Genomic DNA, 25,969 nt, shown 5'->3' with positions numbered 1-25,969 from the left:
ACAAGATTAAGATTTCTTTTGTAAGTTTGCACAGCTTTGGTGACAACAAATGACGGAAATGAATTGCAAATTTTTTATAAATCAGGGCCACAGTTTGTTCAACTTGCATTCCACATGTCCACAAACATTGCATGCAGCATGTCACAAAATCTGCTACTGTCACTCCAGAGCATTGTACTGTACACATTAGTCAAATTTGTACTCACCAACAGGGCCACCAATCACCACACCCAGGTGGTCCAGCAGGTCCAGCTCTCGGCCACCAGGTCAGCCCAGCAATGTTTCAATCGGTGGTTGTTGCACTGGCTGTTGAAGATTCTTCTTAGGTGGAACAACACCTTTGCCCACCTGAGCCTCCTTGCCTCCGTGTGATACCCCTGTATCACCCGGCCCCCAGCCTCCAACATCAGGGGGCACCACCTGCAACACAAAAGCCCTTAGCTCCTCCTCACCAATTCTACCCATACGTGGCCTTCCCAAAATCTCAAACAAATAGGATAGAAAAGGGTGAAAAGGGAAAAAAAGGGAAAGGAAGCATGGAAAGAAAACTTAACTAATCCACAGACAGCCCAAAAATACCCTAACAATACCCACAAACACACTCCCAACAGTACAAAGACAAATCTAATCACAATAAATGACAAAAAAAACACTAACACAGATTACCACAGACACTTACAAAACACCAAAATACAATAGCAATTGCACACATGAGACAAAATCACAATATTCACAGAGACAACTCAAGACACAGCCACACAGTCTAGAATAATCATAGACTGCAAGTGAAATTACACCCACTGTACCATTTATGTATGCATCAATATTTTTTTACGCATATGCATGAAAATACCGCCGCATTCAAGGATCAATACATTTTAAACGGATAACCGATTTCCTGGGGTGCGATCTTGGAATTAACGCTAGGGACCAATTGATTTATAATGTGTGTGAGCATCATTTTTTAACACATATGCGTTATATTTTCATACATATGCATCTTTTTTTTACACATTTGCATCAACAAATCTGTCTTAAACTGTGTTTGTGTGATTTTTCATTTTTTTACCTGCATGCAGCCTATAACTATACAAAGAAAGGATAGTATGACCTGCAGTGTGTGTTCTAGTGTTTGGGCACATGTGGCAGACCATACTATTGCCGCCCATAATACTCATGTTGTTGTGAAGTATTAGCTCTCTTAACTGACGCAACAGCAACACAAACTTTGGGAATATGATTGGCATGTCCTAGTTTGAGCAGGTGTTGCATCAATAGAGGACAGCAAGGCTAAGCAACTAAACAAATAGACTCATGGCCTGTGTGTTTATGGCTGTGAATTGGCTCTTCAAATTGTTGTTGTGCCTCTGTGGGAAGGTCGCGAGAAAATATTGGCGTAATGTGCGTGTATGAATGTGTTATTAATGTGTATAACCATCAGATGCCATTCATTGAGGTACATCAGTCATGATATGTGTTTGTTATATCTGTTGCGTCTTACGCTGTGTGTACTTCCTTGACTTTGGGGACAAAACATCACCCACGAACTATACACAGGATAGATCGAGGACAGTTGATAATGGCTAAGTCAGATATGTTACCCATCATATGTAATGAAATGTTGGACACCACTTCATGGTCAATTGTGTGTATACTACCCATGAGTCCACCATTTGAACATGCTAGGTAGGTACAGTGTTTGTGACACAGAGTCTCAAATCCAATCCTCAAGTTGTTATGTACACCACAGTTTGAGTCATATAAATAACCTATGTTTCTCCTGTGACAGTGGAGGACCAGCAGACCATGCTGCATGTGTTCACATATTTCCAGTTGTTCATTGCACAAAGGTGTCCAGTTCAAGTGTGTGGCCATGTGTATCCTGTGTCAGTATTGGCCTTCATGTTGTCACAGTTACGTGCAGGTCTAGTCATGAGTCTGTGGAGCCAACCCTTGAATTAACAGAGTATCCTTCAAAGCAGAATTGACCAAAAGCCAAAGAGCAACTAACAAAACACATGGGGATAGTCCATCTATGGCAATGCAGAACTTTTATAAGGCTGACAACAGAGCAACCTTGGTGTGCTCAAATACGTTATGGATCAGTAATAGGAAACAGGCAGGTTTCATCACAACATTTGTACACAGGGTGGCCTCTGAAATTCCCACTGCAACAGGGAACATCACTGCCTCTGTGCTGATTAATCTCACAGCTAGTCACCACGCAAGCCCCATCAGAAGGTGGCGGCAGAAGTGAATCTGTGTATGGACCGTCAGGGCACAAACATGCTTTGTCCTTACATTCACATTAGCAACCCTTGTTTGTTGTGCTGTAGGCACCGTACCAAATCCATGCATACAGCCATAGGACACTGTCACTATTTGGCACTAATGAATACATACAAAACCAGACAAGGGATGGGGGCTGGATTAGGCCATTTGAATACATGTCTCAGAACAGAATACGATAAGTAAACTGATTAACCTATACTATACATTTGAGGATTCTTCGTAGACCTACCAGACACAATACCCCAGGAGGAAACAGAGGGCATGGAAAGCAACTATGAAACAAATGTAGCCACAGGGAACCTCTATGGTTAACGAAAAGACTGGAACCAGTCGGGCTAACAGGATGCAGGCTCTGTCAGGAACAAAGATGCACAAGGCAAATACACAGTGAGCAGACTCTGACTGGGACAAGCAGGAACAACACTGTGGGAACAAAAAACAGTTTGTGCTGTGGTCTGCAACGTTACACAATCCCCCAAGGGCTCTGGATCACAAGTGATTTGTATGCCAATGCACAACAAGGAGATTCAGAAAATGGCAGCTTCTAAGCAGTTCCAGGCAGCAACAAGGGCAGGGCAGGCTCAAATGGCTGGTCTGCATGGAAGTGCTCACAGGTGTGTGCGTCTTCAGTCTCTCACAAGTCCTGGAGTTGAGAATCAAGTTCAAGGGGTCAACTGGACCTTTCACATGGGAAGCAATAGACAGCTGATTACAGGTCTTACCGACTACCAGGCAGTGCATTATCGGACCTGAAGTCAATGCAGACTGATGAACTATGACTACGGCAGGCCATACTGAAGAGGGAAGCACACAGGAGTCAGAATGGGAGTCAGGGTATGTGTAGATGAAGATTCTCAGGGTACAGATAGTCCATTTACAGGGCCCCCTAGAGAAGGGTGGGGAGAGACTTAAAACATAGCAGTGGCAGGACTCATTACCTGGGATGGACTTCACAGGGGATGTTTTGTGAGCAATGCTTGTCATACCTGGGGCACTTGTGCTATCCATTTATAGGTTTGATGCACTTCTTGTAACACATGCTCCTTGCAAAGATAGCTGATTTCACACTTACTGCTGTCAAGGGTCTGGTCATATACTCATGTTACCAATAAAATTGCACATCCACTGCCTCATGTATGAAGCACTTTTTTACCTTATGATTGATGGTGTTTTAGTTGTGTGCCATATGCTGCAATGGACCATGTTGATAACATGGATGTGTCTCATAGCTATGGTCCTCTGATATTGGCCTTCAAATGTGAAATAGACAGGATATATGTCATTAACACTGTGTCTGATGTTTGCTGTACATTCAAACTCTTTCAAATGTGATGTGGCTTTTTCAATATGCAAATTTGTATTTTTGCAATGCTCCATGAGGCTAAACTCTGATTATGATTCTTAGGGTTCATGTGTTGCATAAATAATTACCCAGAGCATGATTGAGTGATGAAGTGAGGTGTTTAATTACATATGATAACAAAGTGGTGATGGTGACTATAGTTAGAAGAAGTTTTGTACGATGTGTTGTCTCTGATGCAATCCTGCAGCTGTGTTTGGATGTTCCCCCTCATTTTCATGGACAGCATCCTCCTCTTCCTCCTCTTCAGGCATTTGTTGAGCCGGTTCATAGAGGGGAATGTGTGTGGGTGACACTCAACAGGCCATGTCCTTGGGGTGTGCCACCAGGTCACAAACTTGCCTTAATGCCCTATTACATGGAGCAATGTTTATACAAATATCGCTTTTGTTCTTTAGTGGTAAAACAAAGCTATGAAGAGGCACATGCCAAAGATCTTGGTAGTTAGGTTAGTAAGGCCATTTTGTGACCTGGTGGCACACCCAAAGGACATGGCCTGTTGAGTGCCACCCACACCCCCCAACAGAAATCAGGTGGTTGAACTATTATGAAACTTTAATGAATACTCTCAGTGTGCTACAGAGGGCCATGCACATCAAACAGAGCACGTTGTACAATTAGTTAACATTTACAATTTGATGAACACACTACTGATAATTGCCATGAGGCTCCTGCCAAGAGGCAGGCTGAGAAATGTTCTTATCCAAGCCACATATGGACTGTAGGAGGAGCCGCATCAGAGTTTAGACAAGTCAGGTGCTGACACTAGATATGTGACATGTTTGCTTCTCTCACCGGTCCTTGCCATTCTTCCAGTGCTGGTAAACTCGATCTAAGTCAACTTTCCCGTTTGAGAGGTAGGCCTTTGTCCTCATCAGCATATCTAGGTGACTCTCCTCTAGTCTGTTTCTTAATTTAGACTTGATTGCATTCATGAGGCTGAATCCTTGTTCACAGTCTGCACTTGAAGCCTGAAAAGTTGCACAAACATCAACAAGCTAAGATACAACACTATACTGTGCAGCATTCTGCAAAGTGAAATTCACCATGTCTTGAAAGGTCCTAAACAATCCGCCTTCTACAAGTTCTGCCACCACATATTTATAGGCTCTGTATTGCTAAACAACATCAGCAGGTGTGTCACAATCACCCAGGAACAAGACCTTCTTATACTTTTCAAAAAGTCTTTCTACATTCTCAGCCCCAAAATCAAACTGCGATTGTGTTGCTACTGAATGGAAATCAAAACTTGTCCATTCCTTTAGTTCATCTTCTGTGAACCTTCTTTCCATTTGCTCACAAAGAAGTTTAATGAAAGATAACATCGGCTCACTATCATACTCTCGGTCTTCTCTATATAAAGCCATCAGATCTCTTACTGTGTTGCTCCAAAAGACAGTGTTGCCCAAGTACTGTTCCTTTATCTGGCTAATTTTTGCTCTTGCATACTGTACAGCTTCAACAGTAGTCAAAGAGCTTTTCTGAAACAACTTGCACAAAGATGCAAGTTCACCCAGAATGTCATTCAGTCCTGCAAAGGAAATATGGTAGTTTGAGTTGGATAGTTTTTTGTAGCAATATTTAGTAATTGTGTCATTCTCCTCAACTCTTTCATGATCAAAGTATTTGAACACAACCTCATAATTACGTAAGAGTGCAACAACAGCAAAATGCCTTGAAAGCCACCGCACTTCATTGAGTGGCCGAAAGGAGACCACTTTACATTCAGTGATCAAAGCAATTCGTCCAGCTTGGACTTCCTTACAGGGGAGCGGGAGAACACAGTGTAGACAGTCCTCAGTAATGTTTCCATTTCCCTGATCATCAGCACTTTTTTCCAGCATCATCAACTCCCAAATCTTCTCTGTGCGCAACACAATGCTGCTCAACTAGATGGGGAATGGATTGTTAGAGGCGGGTAGCAACACCATTGTTCTTTCCCATCCTCACCGATGCACCATCTGATGTAAACATGACCATTTTCATAAGGTTCAGTTTATTGGCAGTGTAGAACTCTTTTACAGCTATAGTGATAGCCTCCGCATTGCATGTACTCAGAGTTACAATTCCCCCAAACACTGTTTTGTGCTCTGTTGATGTTATAGAGCGGAACTTGAAGTAGAGGATGAGCATTTTTGTAACTGACATATCTGTGCTCTCATCAATTATCAACGTGTGATACTGAGCACTGCGAAGTTCTGCCATGAAGTCAGAGCGTATCACGCTGTTGATACCCTCTAAAAACTCAAAGGCGCAGTTCTTGCTCCTCCAGCTGTCTGGTATCTTCACATACAATGCGACGTGGTCATGGATGTCTTGAACAGATAACACTGAAGTGTTCATTTTGACTGCTAGCAGCACATTGTTGATGAGAATCTTTATCTCCTCAGGCCGGGATCTTTGGCGTTCAACCACTTCTAATCTGTTTGCTCAGTCACTGATGGTTTCCGTCAGCATGGTGCGCACTCCAAAACCCAGCCTGGCAGCAGTACTTTTATTTCTTAGGGTCACCAAAGCAGATTCATGAACTGTGCTACATAGATGGTGTTTCAAGTATTCCAGGTTCCAGCCATCACTCCATTTCTTCCCAGTAGAAAAGTCCCCTCCGATCTTGGCTTCTGCACATACTTTGCAAATCAGGCCTACTTCTGGATTGTATAGAAATAGCTCTCCCAGTTGTACGCAAACCTTGCTCCGTGACTTCTGTGTCTCAGGCTCCACAATTTCTTTCAGCCATTCTTCTTTGAACACGAGATAGCATTTCTTCCTTTGTGGTGAAGCACTGCTCTCTGTAGAAGTCACAGCTTTGCGCTTGAACATTTTGGTGGCAATCAGTCTAAGCCTACTATGCCGAATAGCCTGCAAAAAAAGAGGAACATTATTTAAAGTGAGGAACATTATTAAAAGTTGGTTCTTATGCTATGAATGCAATCTACCAGACAAGTCTGAGCTATCTCTTGGAAAATGTAGCAAGTAATTTCCTGGGCTTTTCTGTTTGTTCTCACTCCTGCCTGTAGATGTAACACTGTCTAAGATGTCTGCTATAGAAGAAGAAAATGGTTACAGCACATTCCTATGTTCAAATATTTCAGCTGTACCACAAGGAAAAATTTGTAAATAATTACCTTGTCTTTCGCTTCTAGTCACGTCTGCCTTTTCTAAACTATGATTAGCACTGTCTAAGAAGCCTGCAAAAAAACAAAAAAAAAGGGTTGACGAATATTGTAACGTTATAATGTACCTGGTGCATCACAAGTGAAATCTACCAAATTACCTTGTCTTTGGCTTCTACTCACATGTGCCTTTTGTAATCTTTGAGTAGTGCTGTCGGAGATGCCTGCAACAGAAGAAAAGATGATTAAAGGAGGTTGTCATAATCTACTCTACTAGGGGCACCACAATGAAAATCTGCTAAATTATTACCTTGTCTTTCTGCTTACAATCACATGTGCCTCTTCAAATTCATGTGTAGCAGAGTCTAAGATGCCTGCAAAAGAAGAAACAATGGTTAACGTACCTGATCGTTTCAATGTCTTAGATGCACCACAAGGAAAAAAAAGCAAATAATAACCAACTCTTTTAGCTGCTAATCTGGTCTGCCAGCCCTCATCTATGACCAGTACTGTTTGAGATGCCTGCAACAAAAGAAAAGATGGTTAACAGGTGGTTACAGCATGTTGTCATATTATAATGTGCCAGGTGACCCAGATGGGGGACCTACCAACTAATTACCTGGTCCTTATGCTTCTACGCATGTCAGCCCATTAGAATCAATAACTTGCTCGGACCAACAAACTGGTAATAAAAGCAAAGGTGTGCATCATGAACCTGATTTATCTAGAGGCCCTTAAGCCCACCTAGAACGTCTACAGAATTACCTGGTCTACCTTGGTACTCACACCTGCCCGTTCAAATCCAAATGTTGACCGTCTGTAATTGGGAAGAAGATATTTAGCATAGGTTATAAGAGTTACAAAAACATTATGCATGACAGTTCCAGAACAATCAAATAGTTACCTGGGGTTTCAGTTTATACGAACTCTGGTTCCATATTATCATCCATTTAGAAACCTACATCATGCATGAGACCTTCGATGCATTCGTTTATGGCAACTGTAGGAAAATGCCACTGTTGGCATGGTTACCCCCACTTTTTGCCTAGTGTTGATGCCAACTTTTGTTGAAAGTGTACTGGGAGCCTGCTAACTTAGCACCAGCACTGGTGTTCTTTCCCTAAAACTGTACCTTTGTTCCCACAATTGACACTTCCCTGGCATGCAGTTAAGTCCCTTATAATAGATACCCATGGTACCAAGGGCCCTGTGGCTAGGGAAGGTCTCTAAGGGCTGCAGCATGTATTATGCCACCATAGGGACCCCTCACTCAGCACATGCACACTGCCTTGCAACTTGTGTGTGCTAGTGGGGAGAAAAAGGCTATGTCAACATGACACCCCTCTCAGGGTGTCATGCCTACAAACCACTTCCTGTGGCATAGGTAAGACACCTCTCTAGCAAGCCTTACACCCCTAAGTCAAGGTGCACTATACCACAGGTGAGGGCATAGCTGCAGGAGCAATATGTCCCTACAGTGTCTAAGTCCATTCTTAGACATTGTAAGTGCAGTGTAGCCATATTGAGTCTATGGTCTGGGAGTTTTATTACAAACTCGACAGCACCATAATGGCTTCACTGAATACCGGGAAGTTTGATATCAAACTCCTTAGCACAATAAACCCACACTGAAGCCAATGTGGTATTTATTGTAAAAATGCTCACAGAGGGCATCTTAGAGATGGCCCCTGTATGCTAGCCCAACTGCTAGCGTTAGACTGACCGGTCTGTGCCAGCCTGCCACTTTCAGGTGAGTTTGTGACCACATGGAGTGAGTTCTGTGGTCAGAAACAAAGCCTGTCCTGGGTGGATGTGCTTCACACCTCCTCCCACCCCCCTGCAGAAAGAGTAACACCTGGCAGTGAGCCTGAAAGACTCTGGCCTCGCGTTGCACTGCCCACACTACCACAAATAGAGCATTAGTATTATCTATTATTGCTTCTGTCAAGCCTCTGGGGAACCCCTAGATGTTTGCACAGCATATCTCACTTTGATATAGTTTATACTGAGCCAGCTTCCTACAACAACCAATGCAATGAAAAGCCCATCTTTTTAACCTGTTATTTAAAAAAACATAATTTTCGAGGTGATTCTGTAATTCTCAGCGTTAGTAGTTTGGTGCTATAATTGAACACCCTGTTTCCACCTACAACATAGAATGTTATCTTGCTTCCCTCGCTGGACTCATCCCAAAAACAGTGTCATTAAGCCCAGCATTTATAGACATATGGCACATAATTGTGATCTTTAAGGTGCAGCTCATTTCTGCCTGCATTTGCGTGAAAGACAAGAGTTATTAAAGGATAGTTTTTGAAACACTAAGAGCTCTTTGGATAGGAAACCTGCTGCAGTATGTTGGCCGTCTGCACCATCTGATTCCCCAAAAGTTTGGCAAACATTTCAACAGACGCATTCTTTGCCATTTTCCCAAAAGGTTCTGTGTAGTTTTGAGACTAATCGCTGTAAGGGCGGGGCAGAGGACAACTGTGCTAAAAAAGGCTATGCCATAGTTTGTAAGTAAAGTTACTAAAAGTTTTTTTTTATATAGCTTTTGAATTTAAACATGCAAACCCTCGCTGATTACGTATCAGTAACCACAAATCGTAAATGTGAGGTTGCTCTGAAAAGGCAAAGTAACAGCTCCCAGTGCTTGTATTGACCAGAGCAGTTTTGCCATCAGCACTAATGTCAGGAGCCACCCCTTCTTTACACTATTGTGCACTCAGGAGTTGTTGGAGTCCACCACATAAAAATACCGTGATCCACCAAAGTTGTACACCTGTAGGTGCAGACCTGCATTTTTACTCGTCTCTACATAAACATATGCACCTATACATATATATATATATATGTGCATAACACCTACATAAATAGGTATATAGGTCTGCACCTACATTTGTATACCTGTAAAAATATTCTAAAGTGCAGACGAAGCTGTGCATCAGAAAGTGTGTATATGTGAGGCGGAAGTGAGAACATGGATGGATGGATAACCTGCGAGTGAGAAAGAGCCTCGTAATTAATTGCCGTCCATGACAGTACTGTAGTAGTAATATTGCTGCACTACTAAACATACTACAAAATCCAGTTTGTGAATAGGCCCGTTCAGTAGGCAACAGTGAGATTGGCAAGATTTTACTGGGGGAGAGTTGGGAACCAAGGAAAGGGTATTCATACAATGCGGATTGCATATCTGTGGATCTGCCACTAAAAGGTTCAAACAGGCTGTAGTCTTGTCCTCACTTGACCTTTGCCAAGGACACTTAGACCACATAAGTCCTTAGAGTCGTGTTTTCAGATAAGAGCAACAGGAGGTACCAAGCTGACTGGCTGGCAAAGGTGGGTGGTGGCTGTTTTGGACCATCGACAATGGCATCTGAGGTGCTTCTGTCCCTTAGTAGTTGACGATTGGTCCTATTGAATTTATGTGGGAAGACTGGAAAGGGCAAAGTGTGCGGGAATGGCTGGCGATGGAGCTGGACAAGCCACTTTAGCGTTTGGTGAAGGGAAGAGAATGGGCGGGACAGGAAGGAATGGGAAAGGAAGTGGAGGGAGGAAGGAAAACGGGTGTACGAAAATCACGATTTCCTAAATCGCTCACACCGAATAAGATTGTGATGAACCGAACATGTGTCCTGCACATCTGGGCACAGTCTGGTGGGAACGCAGTGAGGCCTAACAAGTTCCCATTCTGACCCTCTGCCATCACCTCCCACCCAGTCCTCTACAGCTCCAACACATACTGTAAAACATCATATCCCATGTCCACCTGAGTTACGGAAAGCCGCCCCAGATAAAAGACGCCTCCGGCCGCACAAATAACTTCCAGGTGTGTAGCCAAGAATTACACACAGGCACCTGCTCCAGCAATCGTCCCCTCCCCAAACCTCTCTCAGAGTGAAGAACACAAGAATGAGGAGGGCGGGGGGAGAGGGGCACCATCTGTGCTGGGAAAGAGGGAAAAAAACGCTCTCTTTTTCCCAAAAACCTGGAAAGATTATTTCGAGGGGGTATGAGGGACGGCGTGTTCACTCTCTTCCTTAGGCACTGGCTCTGCCTCCTCAGTGACTACTGGGCTCTAACAGAGATGCCAGGCTGAGAGCACTAATGAAGGGTGACAGGGTCACCTTGTCTCCCAGATGCTCATGTTGTGACAGATGGTGCTGGCAGACCTGATTAGCTGCCACTGTGACAGTCCTGATGCCACCTGCATCCCTGCTCCCTCCTCCCTCCTTAGTCCTTGATGGTTTGGGATTTCTTTTTGGTAATATCTTAATAGTTAAAGAATCTCCCAGCTGTCCTAAACAGATACATTTATCAATATTGAGTATAATTAATTAGCTGGTGACAGTAGAACGATGCAATGTTACAGATTCTTGAATTGCATTTTGATTCTTGTTCAAGTAAAACATACTAATCTTATTTTGCATGTATATGTAAATAAATTGTTTGATGATGTTGCATACAATGTCAGTCCCTGTTTCAGGCCGTTACACTGTGCTTCATTTACATTTTTGTATGAAATAATAATCTGGAGACATTTCACTGTTCTCTGAGTGGCAAATAGTTGTTCTCTTTCCCTGTTGGATTCTTTTTCATTTTTCCCTCCCCACAGAGCTTAATTTGTGCTTGTTGTCCCTGCTCCCTTCTTCCCTTCCCACAGCGCTTAATTTGTGCTGGTTGTTTCCGATGCTCAGCACCGTAACCTATTTTTGAGTGTCGGGGCTTATCCTTATGCCTCAAGCATTTGCTGCGAGCAAAAGACACATATGGAAAAAATGGAAGAAGGAAAAACGAAAGCGCGTCATAAAGGGAGAAAGTAGAAAGCTGCAGGAGTGAGCTGATGGGGCAGGGTGGTGGCCGTAAATGGATTGAAGAGGCCCGAGATGGCTTCATCTTTACGCTGCCTCACTATTCACTGCTGGCAGATTTAATTACAGCAGCCTCGTGTTTAACAGGAGGGGTTTGAGCACCGGCACGTTTTTATTTACTTACGTGCGTATGTGGAAGAGACGTGGGGACTTCCAACAAGAGACCGACTGCTTTTACCAGTCAGCTCAGCACACCTAAAAAGACACAATTGCAGCAGACGCATGTTTAAGTGGAGGGCTTTTCGCACCAGCACGTTTACTTTTAAAGGTTCAGCAGTGCAGACAACACGGTCACTGCAAAGGAGATTCCTGCAGTGCCACCATGACCCTTTCATCACACGTACCTGATTTCTTTTGGGACCTTCGTTGTGCAGTGATTCCTCCTCAGGTGGCTGAACCTCTATTCGTAGTCCTGCTCTGCCGAGAAGAGAGTAACTGTGTTTTTCGCGCTGTTTCTTTTTTAAAACGCAGCGCTGACTTACGGTTTTACTCTCTCGCGTGATGCAGGCAGTGACGTGTGCACTTCACAAAGAGGCCTGTGTATTGGGGGAAGGAAGGTTAAGCATGCGCTCGCACGCGCACCTTACAGGGAACATTGCCTATTACATGGAGCAATGTTTATTTAAATATCCCTTTTTTTCTTTAGTGGTAAAATAAAGCCATGGAGAGGCAAATGCCAAAGATCTTGGTAGTTATGTGCTGCGCTCGCGTGAATGGTCAATTTCTTAGCGCACATATCCTTGGCTGCAGCGCACAGAGACCTTACACTGCCACACACAGTGGAAAAAAACAGGGAACATTGGTACCAAATGTGGCGCAGCAGCTGCTGTCTGGCTTGCCAGTTTAGTCTGTACCTCTGGATGATGTCATGTTCCCTGAGGCCCTGAAGGGTTGTCCTGGTCCTGAATATCCTCTCCTGCCTTCTGCGTTGTCTTTGGGGTCCATGTTGGTGTGGTGGTAGCTGCTGCTGTTGCTCCTGTGCTCTGCGTCTTCATGCATGCTGCATGAGAATCAACTCCATGTCTTCCTTTTTAAGCTATGATGTTGCTTGTGTGAGTTTTCCTTAAGTAGTGGTGTGTCTGCCCCATTTTAATGCCTGCCCTGACCCAGGTGTAAAATTTTGTTGCAAATCTGGATTTGCACCATTTTCAGGCTCCACCTACCAGACGTGTGCCATTTTTGCACGGTTGGATAAATTTGGCGCACGGGTGTTTAAGTCATTTTTGGACGGGAACGCCTACCTTGCATCTCCTTGATGCAAGGCGGTTTCACACATCCAGAAAATGGCACACAGTAGGATATTTTGATGTTAGACGGGTCTAGCGTCAAAGTATAAATATGGTGTTAGGTTTGCGCTGGATTAGCGTAAAAAAAAAATGACACTATTCCGGTGCAAAGGGAATATAAATATGGGCCAAAGTCCTCTAAGACTTTGTCACTCCAGCACTTTTTTTTTTATTGGTTTATAGATTATTCAACAGAACAAAAATGACAACCAACAAAGCTGCCCGTCAAACAGGAATGTTATAATTAACACAGTATACAGTCCCATATCGATTGCCAAGAGTCCTCGGCACGTTTACGAACACCAGTGAGAAACGCAACAAGGTTCCACTGCATGTCCATACAGCATGCCCCGACAATACCTTGGCCCCCTCCTCATTGAGCGTATATAAGCCCAAATCCAGGGACATGAAAGCCGGAGCGGGCGTTCGTAGGGTGTGAAAACATCCATAATCAACTGAGAGAAAAGAGTAAAGTTCAAACTGGGAAGGGAGGAAGGAGGCAGGACAGCAACAGACCACACATATCAGCTGTAGCGCTAAAGTGCTGCGACAGCAACCAAAACGCCATGCGCGTGGCCAGCCAATGCACACCCAAGCAGCCTCACTGCAGAGACTCCAAAAAGGGACCCCGCAGGCCCCATATATCCCGTGTCCGAGAGCCCAGAGGAACCAGCTCCCAGAAAACCATCAGTTGTTCGTGGCAGAACGAAGCATCATGCAGCCAATCCGAGACACGGGAAGCCCGGCCCGACCCCAGCACATTGCAACCCTACGATTCGCCAACAGCAGCAGCAGGCCAACCAGTCTCCTATGGGCCGACGGCACCTCATCGACATATCCAAGCAGTGCAAGTTTAGGGGACGAAGGAGCTCCAAGCCAGTTATCTCCTCAATCATATGCATTACCTCCACCCAGTAAGTGTGAACACCCCCACAGTGCCACGCGAGATGCAGAAAATCGGCATCCGGAGCTCGGCACCTCTCACTGCTCGCGTCCACGTGCAAGCCCATGGCATGTAAGCCTCTCGGGGTATAATATAAGAGATGCAGGAACTTAAAGTGTATAAGCCACAGCCTGTAGTTAGGTGACAGAGCTCTCATATGCGTGCAACATTTCCCCCACACTTCCTCCGAGATGGGCTCGCCCACATCCACCTCCCAACGAGCTCTTGCAGCCGTCGCAGCGCCGCTCTGCTGATCTTTCAAGCAGGTATATAATTTAGTAATGAGCTTTCACGGCACAGCACCTGTAGAGCCTGGCACACCGGCGGAGTCTCCGGAAGGCCGGAGAAGCACACACGTAACATTGCGCAAACATGCAATACATATAACCTATTCAGCGCAGTATCACGTCCATTCTCTAGCACAGCCTCTGGATATACCAACCGCCCACCCTCAAACCAATCTCCCTACTCAGTTAGGCCAGAATCACGAAGAAAATCACGCAGCTTCACATCACAAAACATTCTTTCGTGTGCGACATCTAGCATCGACATTGATGGGACAAAAGGCTTGCCTACACCAGACCGGCGCAATAATGTGGTCCAAGCTCTAATTGTGCACTGCACTGTATCCAAACCCCACACTCTATGTCGGGAAAGATCCCCAAGGACTCTAGACAGACCGTCAGGCCACGCCGCATCACTTTCAGAGGCAAAATGCGGTAAGTACCCAATAGGGTGCATCCAGTAATATGCAAAATGGGCCTGATCGCAGTGGTAGTATAGCTCCAATTTAGGAGCAGCAAGGCCACCCAGCTCAAAGGGCAGTGTCAGCTTCTCCCAGGAGATCCTGGGCTGTCTGCGCCCAAATCAGTCATATCATGTCAGACCGAAGGCGCCGCAGAAAACTTGCAGTTAGAATAAGAGGAAGATTTACAAACAGGTACAGAAACCTAGGCAGCGCCACCATTTTAGCGACCGCAATGCACACAATAAGCGACAGCGGCAGCGAATGCCACGTCTTAACTTTATCCTCCAACCACGCAATAGCCTTGCCATAATTAGCCCGCCAGAGCGTCTCCACTTTGCAACTAAGCCAGACACCCAGATAGCGCACCGGACCATCTGCCCATCCAATCAGATATTGGGAGGGGAATTCCACCGTCCCCACAGTGAGGGCCATCACCAACGACTTAGACCAGTTGATCGCGATACTGGAGAAGGTGACAAAGCGCACTATCTCATTAAGGAGCACATCCAAATTATTCTGCGGCTCACGCACATACAGCGCAATATCATCTGCATACAAGGATATTAAGATAGCCCGCTGTCGGAACGGTAGCCCCCTCTTGTTGTGGTGTTGTCTCAAATATGCCATGAGGGGCTCCATCGAAACTGCAAATAGCAGCGGGGAAAGAGGGCACCCCTGATGAGTCCCACGAGCCACCCGGAATAGGCCAGAGACATTAGCATTCAACCACAGTCTTGCAGTGGGTTCAGAGTACAGCAGCCGCATCAATTGCACAAAGCGCGCACTCATGGCCACTCTCTCAAGCAGCGCAAACATATACTCCCATGCCAGCAAGTCAAAAGCCTTAGTGGCATCCAAGAATACCACCACCACGTCATCCTCAGCATCAATCGTGCTAGTGATCGCAAAATACGTGCGCAGCTTATGAGACGTAGATCTGCCGGGCTCAAACCCAGACTGTCACTCCAGCACTTAAGCATAAACTGATGCCTTACCCTTTCATCAACAGTAGAACAAAAATTGCATGCCACTCCGCTTAGTGAAGTCACGCATTCTTCCATGGTCATTTCTCTTTGGGATTGAGGGGCATATTTATACTCCGTTTGCGCTGAATGTGCGTCAAAATTTTTGACGCACTTTCAGCGCAAACGTTGCCCCATATTTAAACCCTGACGCCCGATCCGGCGCACCAGGAAAATGGCGCTATGTGCGCCAGTTTTTGGAAGCGGCACCCCGCCCTGCGTTAATGACATGCAGGGTAGGCGTTCCCGTCCAAAAACAGACGCACATAGCGGTGCGTCGTATTTATGCTTCCGGGCAAAAATCACTCCCGCGCGGCAGGCGGCGCAAAAAAATCACGCAAAGCACGAATATCGTGGAATTTTAACGCCTGGGTCAGGGCAGGCGTTAAAATGGGGCAAACACACCTGTACTTAATCAGAACACACAGAACAAACAACAGAGCAGCAGAGCAGCAACAGGGAGACATGGAGGTGCTTTTTCTTCAGCGTGCACGTAGACGCAGAGCCCTGCAGCAACAACAGCAGCCACAACAACAACAGCAGGGACCCCAAAGACAGCGCAGAAGGCAGGAGAGGATATTCCGCCCAAGAACAACCCTGCATGGCCTCAGGGAACGAGACATCATCCAGAGGTACCTGTTGAACTGGCAGGCCATTCAGCAGCTGCTGACAAATATTGAACAGCAATTGGCCCCCACTTTAGTGACTCCACGCACTATCCCAACAGAAACAAAGCTGCTTGCCGTACTTCACATGCTGGCAAGTGGCTCCTTTCAGACAACTGGTGCCCTGGTTGGTGGAATCTCACAACCATCTTTCTCCGCATTCCTGCCTAAAGTCATGGATGCCATCATTGGACTGCCACCCTGCCACATCTGCTTCCCTAACACAGTGCAGAAGCAGCAGGAAACTAAACAGGGGTTCTACGCCATCAGTGGCTTTCCGCACGTCCTTGGTGCAATCGACTGCACACACGTACGCCTTGTGCCACCTGCTGCGAGTGAACACCTCTACCGCAACAGGAAGCACACACATTCCATCAACGTGCAGGCCATAGTCGATCACCAAGGACTGATCAGCAACATTGTGGCTAAATATCCTGGGAGTGTACATGACGCATTCATCTTCCGTCACTGCACCATCAACCAACACTTCCAGGATGGACGGTATGGCAATGGACTACTTGTTGGTAAGGACAAAAATCTACTTATATACTCACTGCACAGAAACCCTCTAGGATAAACAACCCATACACCACAATAGCAACACCTAGACAGGAACACACTGAGGTACTCACATCACTAGCCATGTTTCACAAGTCACCATTGAACCTCTCACACATTGGAATTTACTCTACAGCTTAGTGTGAAGACATTCATGACTGTGGTTGCCTAAATGTCATCTTGCAAATTGGAAGTCTCACAATAACCTGTACACTAATACAATGCATAAGTTTTAAGGGATGGGATGGCCTGGGTATGTTCAATTGAACGTTTCTAATACACTTTCATGTTTCAACTCTGCATGGAACTATCATCACACCCCCAGTGAGGACACACGGACACCTGTGTCACAAGTCACAATGCAAGGGAGGGCACACTGTACTTGAGAAACCAATACATCCTGCTGACAAACAGTTAGCCAACAAACACTTGCTCAGCCAAGGAAAAAAAAAATGCCAAAGTTTCCACCAACAACCATAGGTTGTCACATTAGTACACAAAATAGTCACAGACAACACAACTACTTCCATCAAAGATACGTACAACAGTGCCTCCTACATCTAATTGATACCATTCTGTGTTTCTCTTTCAGCTGATCAGGGGTATGGCATCCAGCCTTGGATAATGACACCATATGGGAACCCAAATACTGCTGCTGAGCGGGCATACAATGACGCCCACAAGAGGACACGCAGCATTGTGGAGTGGACCTTTGGGATTCTAAAGTCAAGGTTCCGCTGCCTTGACATCACTGGCGGAAGCCTACTATACTCCCCAGAGATGGTCTGTAAGATCATACTCACTTGTGCCATATTACACAATATTTGTGTAAAAAGGAACATTCCCCTCCTTGAACCGGACCCAGACATGCCTGAGGAAGATGATGAGGAGGATGCTGGCCTGCAACAGGAGGGGGAACAACCTAACACGGCAGCAGGAGTGCGTAGGCGCCAACAGCTTGTGAACAATTTTTTTACTTACGTTATTATAATCACTTGTATTCCACACTTGTAAATAAACACAGATAACAAACACCATGTCATGCTTTGGCCTATTCATTTCTGACCACCTTTAGTTTGAAATAGCTGAAGATGAATGTCGTCTCATTGATCAAGAATGCCATTAAAATTCATCACACCAAAAATAAACATCACAACTGTATGCACAGAGGGTAGGATGTGACATGATACATTACCATACACAGAGCCCAACAAGAGTACAAATGTGACAATTACACATGCCGGATCCAAACAACTGAAACAGTCTCTCATCCAGCCCAAAATTGGAGATGATTTGAAAGTCACATTACACGTGTTCAGAGACTGGGTGGGACCATCCATGTGTACGTGACCATGTCATCAATGGCTTCTCTCAAGTGTGTGATATGAGCAATACACAATAGCTACAACATCAGCTGCCACTAACTCAGGAGGAGACCTTGAAGTTACAGTGACAACATACACCCAGACAGGTGATAGTGGATCCACATTCCCACACACATGTACACATATGTCATACAATCAATCTAATATTTGAAACTAGACCATCACAGTTGTGTCCCAGTTTGAACCTAGCAGGAAGATTGTAACATGACACTAAACCAGTTTATGCAGAAAGGTACACAGACAACCAAAATATTCTTCTCATTATCACATCGGGAACGCTGAGAGTCTTGCAAACATAGTCATAGGAAAATGGTATGCAAGTTAGCTCCAATTCATCATTACTGCAAACGTCAAATGGGCTAATGAGATCAATGAATGGTCAACAGTCATTCATACCATATGGCCTTACATTATCCCGCTGCTGCAGGTTTGCCATGATATAATAAATATACTCCATGGATACAGTAGCTATTCTGGATGGTCAAATCCTAGGGTGCTGGGGGCCTAAGTCCACCTCTACCGCCCCCAAAACATACAAGAATCATGTACTTGTGAACTAAACACATGCATAAGGCACATGTGTGGCCTCCATGTCACAAGTCCAACACAAATCTGAAACACAAAATCATAATGGGACATGCTCAGCCCCATAAAAACTGAAAGTGACTCTCCCACTCCCTGTTAGGACTACAGATAAAAGCATCACCATCATAAATGTGGACACATTTTGGAGACGGAATACACAATGGTATCCCATCCATCATTTCAAAATAGCCATCAGCAATTACACCAAATATGTCGTCAAATATGGTCAATACATTAGTTAACGTATCCCAAACATTACAGTGTGAATGCCTTCTATACATAAAACAACGGACATGTGTCATATACAAACACATATGTGTATCACATCGCACCTGTTTGACCATGACAAATCACCTTTCCAAAGCTAAAAACATAAGGATAAATTTGCTCCATATTCTACGCATACAGCATGGCCGTCATAATTTGTTCACGTACATGTGTGCACACAATGCAGAGTCAAATACAAATGTATCCAAAAGTGTCTTAATATTTCGCCTTCAAAGTATAATTTACATCCACAATATTTTTGACTCTGCATCATGTGCACTACTGTACGTGTAAAAAAAATGACGCCCATGCTGTATGCGTGGTAAAATTGACGCTACATGGACAATATGTTGGTCATCTCATGTACATTATAAATTATTAATATTCATATCATATTTTTTCACTCCGCATCATGTGCACTACTGTACGTGTAAAAAAAATGACGCCCATGCTGTATGCGTGGTAAAATTGATGCTACATGGACAATATGTTGGTCATCTCATGTACATTATAAATTATTAATATTCATATCATATTTTTTCACTCCGCATCATGTGCACTACTGTACGTGTAAAAAAAATGACGCCCATGCTGTATGCGTGGTAAAATTGACGCTACATGGACAATATGTTGGTCATCTCATGTACATTATAAATTATTAATATTCATATCATATTTTTTCACTCCGCATCATGTGCACTACTGTACGTGTAAAAAAAATGACGCCCATGCTGTATGCGTGGTAAAATTGACGCTACATGGACAATATGTTGGTCATCTCATGTACATTATGAATTATTAATATTCATATCATATTTTTTCACTCCGCATCATGTGCACTGTAATGCGTAAAAAAAAAATTACGCACAACTGTGTATGCGTGAAAATATGACGCATAACGGGAAAATTAAAACGGCGGCCATTTTCTGCAGGAAGTGATGTAATAGGATATCCTGTTTACAAAATCTGTACTGGGAGTTAACTTTCACTTTCACTTTGCAGTCTCAGATTTATCTAGACTGTGTGGTTGTGTGAAAGGTGTTGTCCTGTGTTTTACTGCTTTTGTGTCCTGTGTGCCTTGTATTTTGTCTTAGTGCCAATCTATTATTGTTGTATAACATTGTCTCAGTCTGTTTAGTGTTATTTTGTCTATACCTGTGATAGTTTGTATTGTCAGTGGGAGTCTGTTGTGGGTAGCATAGTTTGGGGGGTTAGTTGGGCTATTTTTCACCTTCTTCTTTTTCTTTCACACCTCTACCTTTCCCCATTTCCCACTTTTACTTTCATATTTATTTTGTCCATTATTATTCCTCTCAATATGTCAGGTAGGCCTCGCCTGTCCAGGATGGGTGAAGACGAATTGGGGGGGTTCATATGGCTAGTAAGCCTTTTCCTCCTACTAATGCTGGAAGCTGGGGGCCGTGTGATACAGGGGTATCACACGGAGGCGAGGAAAATCCGGTGGGAGAAGGTGCGCCATCACCTGGTCCTGGTCTACGGGAGTCTGAGAAATGTACACCAACTCAAGCACCGCTGGGCAGATCTGATCACCAGGGAACAGGACCTGCTGGACCACCTGGGACTCCAGATTGGTGGCCATGTTGGTGAGTAAAAATCTATTAAATGGGAATGATAGAAATCTGTGTGTGAACATGTGATGATTGTTAGCCAATCTGCAAAATAAGTAGCTGACTGTGTGTAATGCTAGGGAAACCTAGGCCCATGGTTATACACATAAATCCCCATATTTTGCAACACATGTACACGCAATAACAGCATTAAAATCCAACATCTATTTGTATTTTGCTAAGTCGCCCCCTCTCTGCGTCACAAAATGTTGCAAATGCTGCGCTACAAAGGTATACATATGTGTCCTAATGTGTATTTGTTGCAGAATGTGTATGAAGACCTATGCTACCAGTCCGATGGCTCATTTTTGCAACACATACCAGATGCCTGTAGCTGCATGTAATGTAGTGTTGCATTTGTGTCAGAAAAGCAACACGTGAACTGCTCTATTTGTATTCCACTGGTCATAATGGCCAGTGAGTACGTCATGTAGAAACAACATACCTACATATGCAGACGCCATAGCTAGACAGAAAATTGGAAACACATGATGATGCTATACATGTGTGTTGCCTTCACGTCACATGAAGTTAGTCATGTTGTTCACACATATGTCACATGTGTGTCTGGTTGCTGTGTGTTGAACCTGTCCACATAGCCTGTTTGATTGTGAGTGGTCATGCAGTCCTCATGGAACCAGTTTTGGAATGTCTCTCTGGGATGCACATGCTGAGATGTATGGTTAACATTATTGTTGGGGCATACTAATGGAGGATTAACCTGGACGACACATGACTGTCCTGGCCACTGCATGAGTGTAGTAGGGTGTGACACTGGAGCAGGAGACTCATCCAATGATAATGTTGAATACAAAGTCATCCATGCAGGATGAGCATGTGTGAAAGTCTATCATTACCATGTCATATTCACACAGTGTCATTGTAACAGAAATTATTTGTCCGTTCACCCAGTCTGAGTATAATCTTTGTTTCATGCTTTACAGGTGGACCAGCCCCGTACACTGTGGGAGAGGAGGCCCATTTTGACGACCCCGATACCTACAGTGAGTGTCGCCTGAGTGCTATTTACATTGTTTGGTAATGAAGCATGATACATTACTGTGTGTTCAAGAGAATTCATGATTTGATGTGCTGGCCGTTCATTGGCTTTGTTGTTTTAGTGTGATATCAAATTTGAATAATGTTTCTGTAAAGCAATACCTAGTCATCTCTCAGATTGAGGGGTTGTAGCCCATTCAATTAGGGTGGCAATTGGGAATGGTATGACTCGTTTGGAATACTCTGGTCAATGTTAGACTTGGTCTGGGACTTGCCATCAACTGAGTCTGCATATCAGACTGACAGTCTCCCAGATAGCTTAGGCACATGGCTTTGATGACAAGTGTTTCTTCCTAGTTGAGGATGGACTGTGTACACTGTAGGTCGGATCTTCCGGGGCCATGTACTTCCACAAGGTGAACTCGAAGTGTATGTGACTTGAGTGCAATGGCCTAGGTGTTCAGTTGAATCATGTGAATGGGTGTTCTACCTCCTCTGTGTGTGTTGTTAAACATGCCTCACTAATAGTATGTTATGTTGGGCTAAGTCATATCATTTTGACATGTGTGGACCTGGGATGTGACAAGGTTGGGCTGACTACAACGTGTTGCAAGCCCTTCATAGGTGTTGTGTGTGAAGGCACATACTTGTTGAACTTTCTGTACACTCCTGGGTGTGCATTGAACATGGGATTGTTGGTTGTTCTTCCCACACCACCCACAAAGACTGGGATGTTACTGTGAAACAGGGTACCTAGGACTGTAGCAACCAGTATGTTACACGTACTTGACACCTTTTGTGACTTGAGTTAGTACCTAGGGCCAGAGTGATAAAAATGTCTACACGTTGCAAATGGCATAAATATATGTTTGTGATTTGCAAACGTCTGTTTCCTATTCCAAAATGTATTTGGTGGTCATGTACATATTAGGAAAATGCTTTTCAAAATAGAAATGATAAAGGGGTTTACCAGACCTACTTACAAATCACAGTGGTAGGCAATCCCATTTGCAACCGAGTATGTGGTTGCAAAGTGAGTAGCTGTTATCATCCCCTTGAAGTGGATGGTAACCAACTTGCTGACTGGAAGGGGTCCTCATTGTAAACCTTCACCTTTGTGAGTGGACCAAAATAATCCTGCACAAAACAGCCAGTGGTCTAAGGGACCAATAATTACCGTGAAAATTTCCAAGTTGAATTGTTGTGTTTTTAAACTAATTGCAGCTCATTTTCCTTTCAGGTAAACGGCCTACACTTGGGGAAAAATTACTTGCTTCATTTAAAAGCAGTCACGTCTATGGATTTCTGCTGGTCCCAGCAGGCCTCCATCCCCGTGAGTGCCCATAGTCGCTACGGTGGGGCAACTTGGAACCCACATCATTGAGGTTCATGAGGTGGGTTTTCGGGACCCCAGAGCGACTCGCAGACGGTGTCAGAGACACCGTTCTGCTTTGCATAATTGCTAGTTGTTATTTCAAGATTCCTACATCTGACCCCTAGAGTGGACATATGATTCTGGGCCAGGGGTTCAATCTTAGCACACAACTAATTCCAAATGCCATTGAGTGAGGAGTGTGATTGTTATCACATAGAATGACATATGTAGTGAAGTCAGTATGCGGAAGAGCTGGTGCCATAATGTCTCATGCCTTAGGTATGATTTGGTTGAGTAGTTTAGGGTGATGTCATCCATCATGTAGAGACATGTATATGCTAGGTGTGATATGCCCTTAGGAATGCAGGATTCACATGTACTTCCTCTGAGCCTTTCCGTGAACTATGTTGTAACAATTGCTGCAAAAAATACATTTCTAGTAATGGACAAATGACCCATGGTGGTATTCAACCCACTGTAAATTCAATGCTCAATATTTCCCTTTTCTCTTCACAGCTGCAAACCTGAGTGCCGCAGAGCGCAACCATTTCGAGCGCCGTGCAATGAGGTACAGGCACATCCTGCAGGTGCAGTGTGGGTATCGGAGGATGGCCCGCAGATATAATTTGGATCGGGCCTCCGGGGCGTGGTATGCCACACCACAGGCTCCCCCAACGGTGCCACCAACAACCACCGCCACTACATCCACAAGGTCTGCCCAAGGGGACACAGCAACGGACCAGGCATCTTCATCCAGACCTGGACCCAGCCGTGTGTTGGGAGCAGGGCTGTCCCGTGGCCACTCCACTCCAGCAACAACCTCCGCCTCCACCGGCACCCAGACCAGCACTGACCCTCCTATTGACCCTGCAGCCTTCCAGGCATTGTCCAGAAAATTGGACAGGTTGATCCGCAAGGTTGACAACCTTGCGGAGGACATGAATGAGGTGAAGAAGAAGGTGCGCTCCATCCGGCGCACACTACAGAGGGCAAATCTGTAGTCATTTTGCCCTCCTGAACTTTTACCCCTCCCCTCTCACCTCTTTCCTTTTTCATACTGTTAGTTGGATTTGGGGGGTTAGTTATAGGATAAGTATAGGAAATTAGCTTAGTTAGTGTTAGGTAAGAGGGTGGGGGGTCCTTATTATTTCTATCTAATATTTTTGTGTGGGTGGGTGGGTGGGGGGCAATGTTGGGATTCCTGTTTAATTTAAAAAAAAAAAAAAAAAAATCAAAACAAAATATATATATATATATATGTTTGTTTAGGATAGTATAGTATGTGTGTAGGTTAGTAAGTGTTGTCCTGCATGTGTCTTGTCTCTTAATGGTGGGTGGGGGGTTGATGTTTAGATCGTTTCGTTACATGTGTAGAGTAAGTTTAGCTTAGGTTAGTTAGGGACAGTTGTGGGTTAGTAATAGTCAGGTTAGATCAGTGTAGGTTTACCTTTCCCTTAGTTGCCTCTTTTATTACTACTTTGAAATAAAAAAATTGTTAACCCTTTACCTGATGCGGTAGTTGCTACCTTTTCATAGCCTTGACATCAGTGTAGCAGAAAGTTTTAGTATGACATTTGTGTTCCATGCTCGCTATCCCCAGGCTAATGAGGTTTAACATGCCAGCTACCCGTGTGCTAACTTGGTAAGTATCCACCATGTGGGAGAGCCAACATTGGTAGTGTGCATTGATCATCAAGGTTTGGGGTTGGTATGTATCCTACTTCACAAAGAGTGCTTCCCGACTTGTTATTGTAGGTAAATAGATAGGTCGACAGCATTGTGAAGTTCAGGGAGAGCTTTGTAGATGAGGATTTGTTCACACTCTTGTCTTGTTGCTGTCATTGCTGACCTACATCATGTGTGTACTGATTCAGCATGACTTTCTTCATGGAAGTATACGCCGTAAGGGTGATTGATGCAGTGTAATTTGTTTATCATTCCTTTCATTTTACAGCATAATTTCCAATTTTAGTATTGCATGATGCCTACATTTCTCAGCCACCATTAGTTGTCTAGAATAGCTGTAGATGGTGCATCATTCTGTCCAACACAGCATGATTGTGTGTGCTTAGTCCCTTCATCAGTTATTTTCCTCAGTATAGTAAAGCTATGATGCAATCCTGGCCACTGCACAGATGTTTCAGTATACATGAAATCAGGACAGTAGTATAGAGAATCGACATGGTTGCCACACAGCCACTTTGGAGTTATCTACTGCACAGTTGAAGTGTGAAATGACACAGAGACACAATAGGTTTGCAAGTGATATTTATTTGTAGGTGGTGTAATGCAAAATGTCCATTCACAATGTTAGCTGAGTCCGTTCTGGTGCATTCTTACATGGGGATCCTACAGACGGGGTGTGGATGATGCTCCTGACATGCTGGGGTGAGGTCACAGACGGTGCAGAGGAACATGAATTGCCAAATGGTAGGAGAGAGACATTCACTTGCAATGGGGACAAGTCATACAGTGGATTGCCGAACAGTCATTGAGGGTAGTTGTAGTGAGACTGGCATGTGTCAAAACGTAGGACCTTGGTCAGAGTAGGCCATGGTGCAGGGACTAGGGCTTCCGGGTACTCTTGCGTGTGAATGTTATCTGTTCCATGTCTTCTTCTTCTGATGTGTGTGTTGCCTGGTGTATCCTTGTTGTTGTTGGTTGTGAAGGGGCAACACACACCTCAGTGTTAGAAGACATGGAGACAGACATCCCAGGGGCTGATCCCTGTCGAGTAATGAAGGGCAGTACTGCAGCAAGGAGGGCCTGCTGGTTTTTCAGAATGGCAGCCACATCCCGATGGTAGGCAGCCAGGTTGGCCCTGAGGGGTTCTATGTTGCATTCGTGCACACGTTGACTGGCTTGCAGTTGG

Source organism: Pleurodeles waltl, chromosome 6 (assembly GCF_031143425.1).
Source record: "Pleurodeles waltl isolate 20211129_DDA chromosome 6, aPleWal1.hap1.20221129, whole genome shotgun sequence".
Taxonomy (NCBI): domain Eukaryota; kingdom Metazoa; phylum Chordata; class Amphibia; order Caudata; family Salamandridae; genus Pleurodeles; species Pleurodeles waltl.
This window is presented reverse-complemented; position numbering follows the sequence as displayed.